The sequence below is a fragment of the Lynx canadensis genome, chromosome A1, assembly GCF_007474595.2.
Source record: "Lynx canadensis isolate LIC74 chromosome A1, mLynCan4.pri.v2, whole genome shotgun sequence".
NCBI classification, from domain to species: Eukaryota; Metazoa; Chordata; class Mammalia; order Carnivora; family Felidae; genus Lynx; species Lynx canadensis.
This window is the reverse complement of record NC_044303.2, coordinates 213,786,204-213,797,054: the sequence shown is the minus strand read 5'-3', so window position 1 is coordinate 213,797,054 and position 10,851 is coordinate 213,786,204. Positions and strand designations below refer to the sequence as shown.

General features: G+C 41.6%; 1 non-coding gene across 1 annotated transcript; it reads right to left on the bottom strand.

Annotated features, from left to right (window-relative positions):
* Positions 1 to 8,671: 8,671 nt before the first annotated feature.
* LOC115526479 lies at positions 8,672 to 8,774 on the bottom strand. The gene has a single exon (XR_003972609.1). It is a non-coding gene; the product is annotated as a U6 spliceosomal RNA (small nuclear RNA).
* Positions 8,775 to 10,851: the final 2,077 nt, after the last annotated feature.

Sequence of the window (10,851 nt, the reverse complement as noted above, 5' to 3'; positions counted from 1 at the left end):
CTACCCCTGCTGAGTTCTGTGGATTATCTATTTTATGGCTTGGTTGTGAGCTTTGCATTGCCTCCAGTGGCTTCCCAGTGAAATCCCTTTTTTGCTGAAGAAAACCTGTTTGGTGCCCCAGAAGCGGACTCTGAGGAAAGACTTTGAAAGCAAGTAGCTTATTTGGGGGGTGGCAGAAACATTGGTTAGGAGGGTGGTGAAGTGAGATGGGAAGGGAGGCAGCTGATACAAGGTGTATAATCACAGCTACCACTGTGGGCCCCTGAAATGACCCCCCAGCGGAAGGAACTCTTTGAACCTGTGGAAACATGGATCTTTGAGTTAGCTTGCTTACGTCGGGCAGGCATTGGGATCGCGGGCATTGGGATGGTTATGTACTGACTTCTGTTAGTCCTAGCCTGGGGACCGCTCTGGGGCTGCTCACTGTCCCACCGTTCCAGCTGCCCTTAGCACAGGGAGGGCAGGCTTCTCCTGCTCTGGGGAAAGCCTCCAGTTAGAGATGCAGCCAGTGGTGGTTGACTCTGGGCTGCAGCACACAGAGGGGATATAGGTGAGGTGCTGAGAACAGCCAGTCCCAGTTGCTTGAGAATCAGAACCAGGACTGACACATGCCAGAAGCAAGGCTGCAGCCACGCCGGCCACTCCCGGGTCAGTAATGCCAAGGTCACCTGCCTCTCTGACATGTCCACGTCTTCCTAATAGTCTCAGCCCCCCAGGCGCCCCTCCTTCCAGATGACTGGACCTCGGCAAAAAGAGGCCAGGCAGCTGTGTGCTGGCTGGTAGGGAGTGGAAAGAGGAAAGGCTCTCCTTGACCTGATTTCCACAGTGGGAGGCAGAGCACCGAATCCCACCTAGATTGTCCTAAAATTGGGAGGAGTGGGGGTTAGGGAGGCCGTGGGGGAAAAACCCTGATGAATATGCATTGCAGAGATCACTTCAGCATCTCAATTTTCACCTTCATTGGCATCCCCACACCATGCAGCCAAACAAGAAAATCACCTGCCTAACATGATGAATTATTCTTCATGTAACTAATATGAAGCCCCCCCCAGGATCTACACCCATCTCCTGATCTGGCTATTAGGCCAAAAAGCAGGGTTAAATCACAGTAAAACTCGGCTGGAGAAGTGCCAACCTGCTAGGGAGGATAGAGGCTGTATGAGGGAACGCACTGACATGCGCTAGCAGCAGCCGGGAGGATAGAGACGGAACCGGATCCTGAGGGTGCCAACTCAAGGGGGATTAGAGCTTAATGAAATAAGAGTTGATCACGGGAGCATTCTTCCATGATATGTGATTTAACACCTTTGGCAATGACCCTGGGAAATGATAGTTTTTGAAAGTTTGAAGAAAGGCAAGGCCCACACCAAGTGAAGTAGAAATTCCAGAACTGCTGTGGCAGATGGTGGAAAAGTAGGTCAGAAAGCTCAGAGAGGAGTGCATGCTGGAATGGACATACAATTGAAGACCAGAAAGCCCATTCTGGGGAGGGGCCCAGAGAACAGTCCATTTACCAACATATTAAAGAATGCTCTGGTGAGAGGGCACCAGATTCACTCTTTGGTTGTTGTCCCTGTAGTACAGGGCTGACGATAGAACTGGGTTTCCTGATAAGAAGGGGATAAAAGAACTCCAAAATAATAAAGACCAGCAGGTCTTTAATCATCAGAAGCAATGAGGCTACAAAATTGAAGGGTCATGGGGGTGGGTGGATCTGATGTCTAAGAAGCCTACAGAGTTGGTTAATAGATGTGCTCCCCGGGAGGAAGACAGATGGGCAGGCAACAAAGGTATTGCTTAATTTAAACCATTGAGAGAAATCAAGGATGGATGATAAAAGGGTTGAATGCAGCCAGCCCTAAAAGTCATAATCCTTTGCTCAGTTTTCAGACATGAGCTGTTTTAAGACTCCGATACCTTGAATTTAGGAGCCATGTCTCCAGAAGGAAAGATACTGCAACAATATGACAAGTAGATATAGTAATGTTTCCTCTAGTCCTTTCCCAGAGAGACCTGTGGCCATTTGCTTAGATAACCAACCACTGGGGAAAAGGAATAACCAAACATTTCAAAAACTGTTGGACATAGGGGACAAGTTGACATTGCTATCTTAGAACCCAAAGCAGTTTTATGGATCACTGTTACAGTGGGGGCAAGTGGGAGGCCAGTAATAGAGTCTTGACCCAGGTCTATTTCCTAGCGGGTTAGCTGGGTCTATAGACTGAGCAGTGGCCATTTCCCTGGTCCCTAAATTGGTATATGGCAGAACCTCTACATTTGCTCCTGGGCCTGAAAGATAAGAGCACCACAGTGAGAATCCCTGAAGCTCCTTATCCCCTGCCCACTGCCCCAGCCCAGTTAATATTACATCCTCATGGGAAATAGCACAGGCTCATGTTACCCTAAGTGATGTAGGGGGTAGTGGCCCTCATGCATCCCTGTTTAATTCACAGATTCGGCCCCTACAAAATCTAGACTGATCACGGAGGACTACAGAAGATTACCACCACTCAACCAGGTAATATCTTGAACTGCAGCTGTTGTGCCAGATTTGGGCATGTACACAAAGCCTTAGGCACACAGATAGTGGTTAATGAACACTGATGTGAATGAACACTGAAGAACACTGATGAATGTGTTCCTTTCCATTCCCGAAAGGAGGATTAGAACAGTTTGTATTTCACCAGAGGTGGACAATGGTATACATTTATGGTCTGTGAATGCTCTTACCTCGAGCCCCTGCTCTTTCCACATGAGGTGGATGACTAAGTGTTCGGCCCAAAGCTCTGCTCCTTGTGAATACTTCCCTTCACTGCCGTGTTTCAGGGCTGCCCCTGAATTGACTACAGCATGGCAGCAGTCCATTTTCAGCCCTGTGCCCCTTCATCAGTTGGTCAGAAGGGGGCTCTACTCCATACTGCTTTGGGTGTGAGCTGAAAGAGGGAAACATGATAAACCCACCTAGAATGCATTCCTCTGCATTATATTAATGGATTTCTGTCACCTCAACTTTGTTTAACATTGGTCACCTTAGGCTAATATTGGAGAAACCCAAGCTGCCTGAGGTGGCATACCGTGAATCCAGAATCTTAGGTGAAGTTACCTGTATCAGTCTAGGTTCAACCAGAGAAACAGAACCAATGGGAGATATATATTAAAAGATTTATTCCACAGAATTGGCTTAGGTGATTGTGGGGGTGGCAAGGCAAGTCCAAAATTTATAAGGCAGGTTTGCAGGAAAGGCAGGTCAGATTTCTTGAGTAAGAGCCTTATCTGCTATCCACGGGTGGAATTTCTTCCTCATGAAAGACTCAGTTCTACTCTTAAAAGCATTTCAACTGATTTAATCAGGTCTATCCAGGTTACCTATAGTTTCCTTCAGTTAAAGTCAACAGGATTGTGGACTTTAATTATATCTACAAAATACCTAGAAACGCCTATATTAGTGTTTGATTAAATAATTGCAGGACTACAGCTCAACCAAGTTGATGCATAAAAGTGACCATCACAGTACCTATAACATTAAATCCAATCTCATTAAAAAATCAAATCTTGTAATGTATATAGCATGGTGACTATAGTGAATATAACTTGATTGCATTTTTGAAAGTTGCTAAGAGAGTAAAGTTCTCATCACAAGAAAAAAATTCTGTAGCTATGTTTGGTGACAGATGTAATCTACACTTAACGGTGGTGATCATTTCCCAGGGTATGCAAATATCTAATCATTATGTTGGACACCTGGAAATAATACATTGTATGTCATTTATACCTCGATAAAAAATCAAATATGAATGTTTTTCATTTCTTTAAAGAAATACTTCATTTTTTTCTTACGTTTTTATTTAAATTCCAGTTAGTTAACATATAGTATAATATTAGTTTCAGGTATAGAATTTAATGATTCGACACTTCCATACCTCTTTGACATCGGCCATAGCAACACTGCTTACTAAATGTGTCTCCTGAGGCAAGGGAAACAAAAGCAAATATAAACTATTGGAACTTCATCAAAATAATAAGTTTCTTCAGAGCCAATGAAACAATCAACAAAACTAAAAGGCAACCTATGGAATGGGAGAAGATTATTTGCAAGTGATATATCTGATAAAGAGTTGGAATCCAAAATATATAAAGAAGTTATAAAACTCAACACCCAAAATAATGCAGTTAAGAAATGGGCAATTAAGGGGCACCTGAGTAGCACAGTCAGTTAAGTGTCCGACTCTTGATCTCGGCTCAGGTCACGATCTCACGGTTTGTGAGTTTAAGCCCCACGTGGGGCTCTGAGCTGATGTTGTGGAGCCTGCTTGGGATTCTGTCTCTACTTCTCTCTTACGCTCCCTGCATGTGCTCTCTCTCTCTTCCTCAAAACAAATACACTTAAAAAAATAAAAAAAATAAAAAGAAATGGGCAGTTAAGAAATGGGCAGAAGATATAAACAGACATTTTTCCAAAGAAGACATCCAGATGGCCAAGAGACACATGAAAAGATGCTCAACGTCACTCATCATCAGGGAAATACAAATCAAAACCACAATAAGATAGCACCTCACACCGGTCAGAATGACTAAAATTAACACAGGAAACAACAGATGTTGGCGAGGATGTGGAGAAAGGGGAACCGTCTTACACTGTTGGTGGGAATGCAAACTGGTGCAGTGACTCTGGAAAATAGTATGGAGGTTCCTCAAAAAGTTAAAAATAGAATTACCATATGACCCAGCAATGCCACTACTAGGTATTTATCCAAGAGATTAAAAAAAAAAAAAAAAAGACTTCCTTTTTAAGGGCAGTTTTAAGTTCATAGCAAAATTAAGAGGAAGGTATAGAGGTTTCCCATATTCTTCTGCCTTCATATGTGTATAATTTCCTCCTAATTATCAATAGCTGACACCAGAATGGTACATTTGTTACAAATGATGAACCTACATTGACACATCATAATCACTGAAAGCCCATGGTTGACATTAGGATTCATTCATGGTGTACATTCTATGGGTTTGGACAAATGTATAATGACACATATCCATCATTATGGTATTAAAAAGATGATTTTCACTGCCCTAAACATACTCTGTGTTCTTTGTATTCATCTCTGTCCACTCCCCAAACTCTGGTAACCAGGGATCTTTTACTATTTCCATAGCTTTGTCTTTCCAGAATGTCATATAGTTGGGATCGTACAGTATGCAGCCTTTGCAGATTGATTTCTTTCACTTAGTAATATGCATTTAAGGTTCCATGTCTTTTCATGGATTGACAGCTCATTTATTTTAGTGCTGAATAATATTCCATTGTCTGATGTGCCACAGTTGATCGATCCATTTACCTACTGAAGGACATCTTGATTGCTTCCAAGTTTTGGCAATTATGAATAAAGCTTCTATAAACATCCATGTGCATGTTTTGTATGGGTATAAGTTTTAAATTTCTTTGGGTAAAAACCAAGGAACATGACTGCTGGATCATATAGTAAGAGTATGTTTAGTTTTGTAAGAAACAGCCAAACTACTGTACCATTTTTCATTCCCATCAGCAATGAATGAGCGTTCCTGTTTCTTCACATCCTCACCAGTATTTGGTGTTGTTAGTGTTTCAGATTTTGGTCATTCTGGTAGGTGTGTTGTGGTTGAATTGTTTTTTGGCCAGCAAGTTTTTAGATCTTTCCATTACTTTGTGAGTTATTTGGGAACACTTTTGAATAAAGAGTTCACCAATACCACAACAAATAAAACTGAGTGTTACTGGGTACTAAGCAGGGCACTTTGGATTTTACCTGTATTGTGTCCTTAAATACCATGAGATCAGTACTATTGTTGCCCTCTTTCATTTGTGAGGAAAGTGAGGTTTAGGGAAATTGCCTAAATTCATTCAGCTGGAGTTCAGTCTAGGTCTGATTGACTTCAAGTTTCTGGCTTTTTATTTTAGAACAGTTTTAGATTTACAGAAAAGTTACAAAGATATACAGAGAGTTCCTATATTCCCAGTGCTATGGACTGAATGTTCTGTCCCAGAGTTCATACGTTGAACCCCAGTATGATGATATTGGGAGGTGTGACCCTTGGGAGGTGATTAGGTAATGAGGGTGGACCCCTAATGCATGGGATGAGTGCCCTTGTAAAAGAGAACCCAGAGAGCTCCCTCACCGCTTCCACAATCTGAGAACACAGTGAGAGATTGGCTGTCTACGAAACAGGAAGTGGGCCATCACCAGACGCTGAATCTTCCAGCACCTTGATCTTGGACTTCCAAGCCTCCAGAACTGTGAGAAATAAACGTTTTTGTTCAAGCCACCCAGTCTATGGTATTTTTGTTACAGCAGCCTGAATGGGCTAACATACTCAGTTTCCCCTAATAATAACATCTTATGTAACTATGGTACATTTGCTCAAACTATGAGTTTAATATTGCATTACTACTTACTAAGCTCTAGACTTTGTTCAGATTTCACCAGTTTTCCCACTAATGTCCTTTTTGTATCTCAGGATCCAGTCCAAAATACCAAACTGCATTTAGCAAAGCTTATAGTTTTGTGGTACCTGGGTGGCTCAGTCAGTTGAACGTCCAACTTCAGCTCAGGTCATGATCTCACAGTTTGTGAGTTCGAGCCCTGCATCAAACTCTCTGCTGTCAGCACAGAGCCATCTTCAGATCCTCTGTCTCCCTCTCTCTGCCCCTCCCCTGCTCATGTTCTCTGTCTCTCTCAAAAATAAATAAACATTAATAAAAAATTATAATAAAAAAAGCTTGTGGTTTTAACCATTTCACTTGGATTGCCCTATAGAGAAGTTTATAAATCTACAAAAAGGTATACAGTTCCATAATTGTTCTATGGGTCTGGGTGACACAGCTTAATAACGGGACTGTTCAGGTTGAACATTTTTGTTTTCTTTGAATATGTTTGACTGTTCTGATTTTCAGATATACTTTGACTTTGGTATCTGACCTAAAAACTCAGAAACTTTTCCTTAATGCTTTTTGGAATAGGTCTCAGTAACACTTTTTTTTAGTTTCTTAGTTTTTCAGAGAAACAAGCTCCCTAATAACCATGATAGTGCTACTTAAAACTTTAAAAAAAAAATTTTTTTTTCAACGTTTATTTTATTTTTGAGACAGAGAGAGACAGAGTATGAATGGGGGAGGGGCAGAGAGAGAGGGAGACACAGAATCGGAAGCAGGCTCCAGGCTCTGAGCCATCAGCCCAGAGCCCGACGCGGGGCTCGAACTCACGGACCGTGAGATCGTGACCTGAGCTGAAGTTGGACGTTTAACCGACTGAGCCACCCAGGCGCCCCAAAACTTTTAAGTCCTCTTGTCCTGATGACTTCCTTCGATATGCCTTTACTGACCTCTTCCTCTTCCTTTCCATTCCTGTTGCTATCAATTTAGTCCATCCAGGAAAAGACTGTTTCACATCTGGATTATTATAAGAACCCTCAAAGGCTCTTCTAACCTCTAGACTCCCTTCAGTTCCAAACCCATCTTTAATATCATGACCAGACTGACCTTTTAAAATCTTTAGTTTCATCATATTATCCCCCTACCTAGAAAATCCTCAGGCTCTGCTTGATGATTTCGGGAGAAATAATCAGGCTCTAAAATGTTATTAAAACCTTTCTCTGTTCTTTTTCCAAACCATAGTCCTATGGTTTTTCCAGATGAACCCTTCACCCTAACAAGTCCATTCCTCTGAGTCCATCCAGAACACTGTCACTGACTCAGAGTTCATGCTTATGAGACTACCCTTGTTTGGAATGTCCATTGTCTTCTCTTTTCTGTGTCCAAATATTTTCTATCTTTTAAAGAATGTTCAAGGTTTATCTGATGGCTCTCTAGGATGTATGAAGAATAATTCTCTTCTCTTAGTAATTCAGAACCTCTACTGTTTAAGTTTATCAATGTGTAAAAGTGGTGAAGGGAAGCCAATTTGTAGTTCTAATTATGACCTTTATGTGTCTTCTCATTTTGTTATTACCACTACCCACCTGTACACAGTCTCTGGGCAAGATTCTCTTGCCTTGTGCTCCTGGGTACAACTGGAACAAGAACAGAACTTCTAAAGACTTTCTGTAAAACAGAATAAAATGAAAATAAACACCAAATTTCAAGAAGCCACAAATAGCCCAATTTACAAAATATAAATTACTCAATCTACCTTGAGTAGTACTAGTTAGGATTAAGTTCAGATGTATTGGCCAAAAACTCAAACAAAGAATGGCTTAATAATTTAGTTTGTTCATTCTTGTAAAAGAAGCCTACCAGTCTGTCACTGGGGACTCAGATATTGATTTTTCTTTTCTTTTTTCAGTCATCACTATAAACATTTATTTTATTAAAAAATTTTTTTTCAACGTCTATTTATTTTTGAGAGACAGAGAGAGACAGAGTGTGAGTAGGGAAGGGGCAGAAAGAGAGGGAGACACAGAATTCAAAGCAGGCTCCAGGCTCTGAACTGTCAGCATGGAACCCAATGTGGGGCTCGAACCCACGAACCGGGAGATCATGACCTGGGCCGAAGTCGGACACCCAACCAACTGAGCCATCCAGGCACCCCCTAAACATTTATTGACATATATCTAGCCACCATTGTTAAAATCTTTTTTTTTTAATTTTTTATTTTAATCACCCGGTGCTCATCACAAGTGTACTCCTTAATCCACATCACCTAAAAATGTGGAATGCTCACAAATTTGTGTGTCATCCTTGTGCAGGGACCACACTAATCTTTGTATTATTCAAATTTTAGTATATGTGCTGCCAAAGCGAGTGCAGATACTGATTTTTCTACTCCACCATCGTTGGCACAAGGACTCCATTCCCAAGGTCATTTCACAGTCTAATATTACTGCTGGAACTCCAGCCATCATGTACATATTCCAGGGAGGAAGAAGGGAAAAGACCAAGGAGCTCAGTATGCCCCCCCTTTAAGAGTCTTCCTGGAAATTTTACCCAACAATTAATTTCCACTTACATTTGATTAGTCATATTTATTATTATTTTATTATTTTTTATCCTTTTGGGTTTTTGATTTTATCTTTAAAAAATGCTTATTTATTTTTTGAGAGAGAGCGAGAGACAGAGAGAGACCATGAATGGGGGAAGGATATAGAGAGATGGTGACAGAGGATTGGAAGCCGGTTCTGCACTGACAGCAGTGAGCCCAACGTGTGGCTTGAACTCACGAACAGTGAGATCATGACCCTAGGCAAATTCAGATGCTCAACCAACAGCCACCCAGGCGCTCCTCAAGTTTTTATTTAAATTACAGTTTATTAACCTACAGTATAATCTTAGTTTCAGGTGTAGAATTTAGTGATTCATCCATCATTTAATAAAACACTCAGGGCTCATCACAAGTGCCTTCCTTAATATTCATTACCCATTTAGTCCATCCATCTGTCCACCTCCCCTCCAGTAACTCTCAGTTTGCTCTCTGTAGTTAAAAGTCTGTTTTTGGGGAGCCTGGGTGGCTCAGTCAGTTAAGTGTCCAACTTCAGCTCAGGTCATGATCTCACAGTCCATGAGTTCGAGCCCCGCGTCCGGCTCTGTGCTGACAGCTCAGAGCCTGGAGCCTGCTTCAGATTCTGTGTCTCCCTCTCTCTCTGCCCCTCCCCTGCTCATGCTCTGTCTCTCTCTGTCTCAAAAATAAATAAAAACATTTAAAAAAAAGTCTGTTTCCTGGTTTGCGTCTTTTTTCTTTCCCCTATGTTCATATGTTTTGTTACTTAAATTCCACATATGAGTGAAATGATATGGTATTTGTCTTTCTCTGACTGACTTATATCACTTAACATAATGCTCTCTAGCTCCATCCACATTGTTGCAAATGGCAAGATTTCATTCTTTTTGATGGCTGAGTAATATTCCATTATATGTACCACATCTTCTTAATCCATTCATCAGTCGATGGGCATTTGGGCTCTTTCCATAATTTGGCTATTGTAGATAATGCTGCTATAAACATTGGGGTGCATGTATCCCTCCAAATCAGTATTTTTGTATCCTTTGGGTGAATACTTAATAGTGCAACTGCTGGATAGTAGGGTAGTTCTATTTTTATCTTTTTGAGGAAACGCCATACTGTTTTCCAGAGTGTGATTGGCCATATTTAGTTTCACACTGCCATACTTAGTTTCGAGGGAGGCTGATCAATATAGTTTTTCATTAGAGAAGATCGTTGCCTTGAATAAAATGGGGTTATGCTAATAAGCACAAAGGGAAGAATGGGTATTGGGTGGACAATTAGCCCTCTCTACCACACATTGCTTCTATGGCTGAGAATCTCTGTTCAGAAGATGTCCTTGCGCTACAAAGCTCGAAGTCACATTGTCTCTTTTGTACTTTGAACTTCTCCCCAGTCTCCATGTAGGGGTGTTGTCTTAGAACCCATTATGTCAGCATTTCCTCAATCTCCTGGGCTGGCTCACCCCAGAAGAGCCAAATATTTCTGTAGGTTTGTCTTTCTTGGTTTCAGTTTTTGGCCAGTGAGTCCCGCCTCTTTCTAGGTGACTCTCAGGAAAACAAGTTTAGTGTAATATGTTGTGGAACTGTCCTCTAGGATAGTAGACTGTAATTTTAATGGCTCCCAATAAAGCATGGATCTGGTACTTACCCCCTATGTGATGCCTTTCCACGTTGATTTTGGATTTGGCCATGTGACACACTTTGGTCAGTGAGACATCAACAAATGTCAAGCCAGAGACCTGATATGTGCTCTTGCACTGAGGCTTGCCTACTTTTATCAGCTCTGTGTAAGAAATGCAGGCCATCTTGTCAGAGAGGCTGCATGGATAAGAATGGAGACATTCCAGCTGGCAGCCCCAGTTGATCTCCAGGCATGTGAGTGA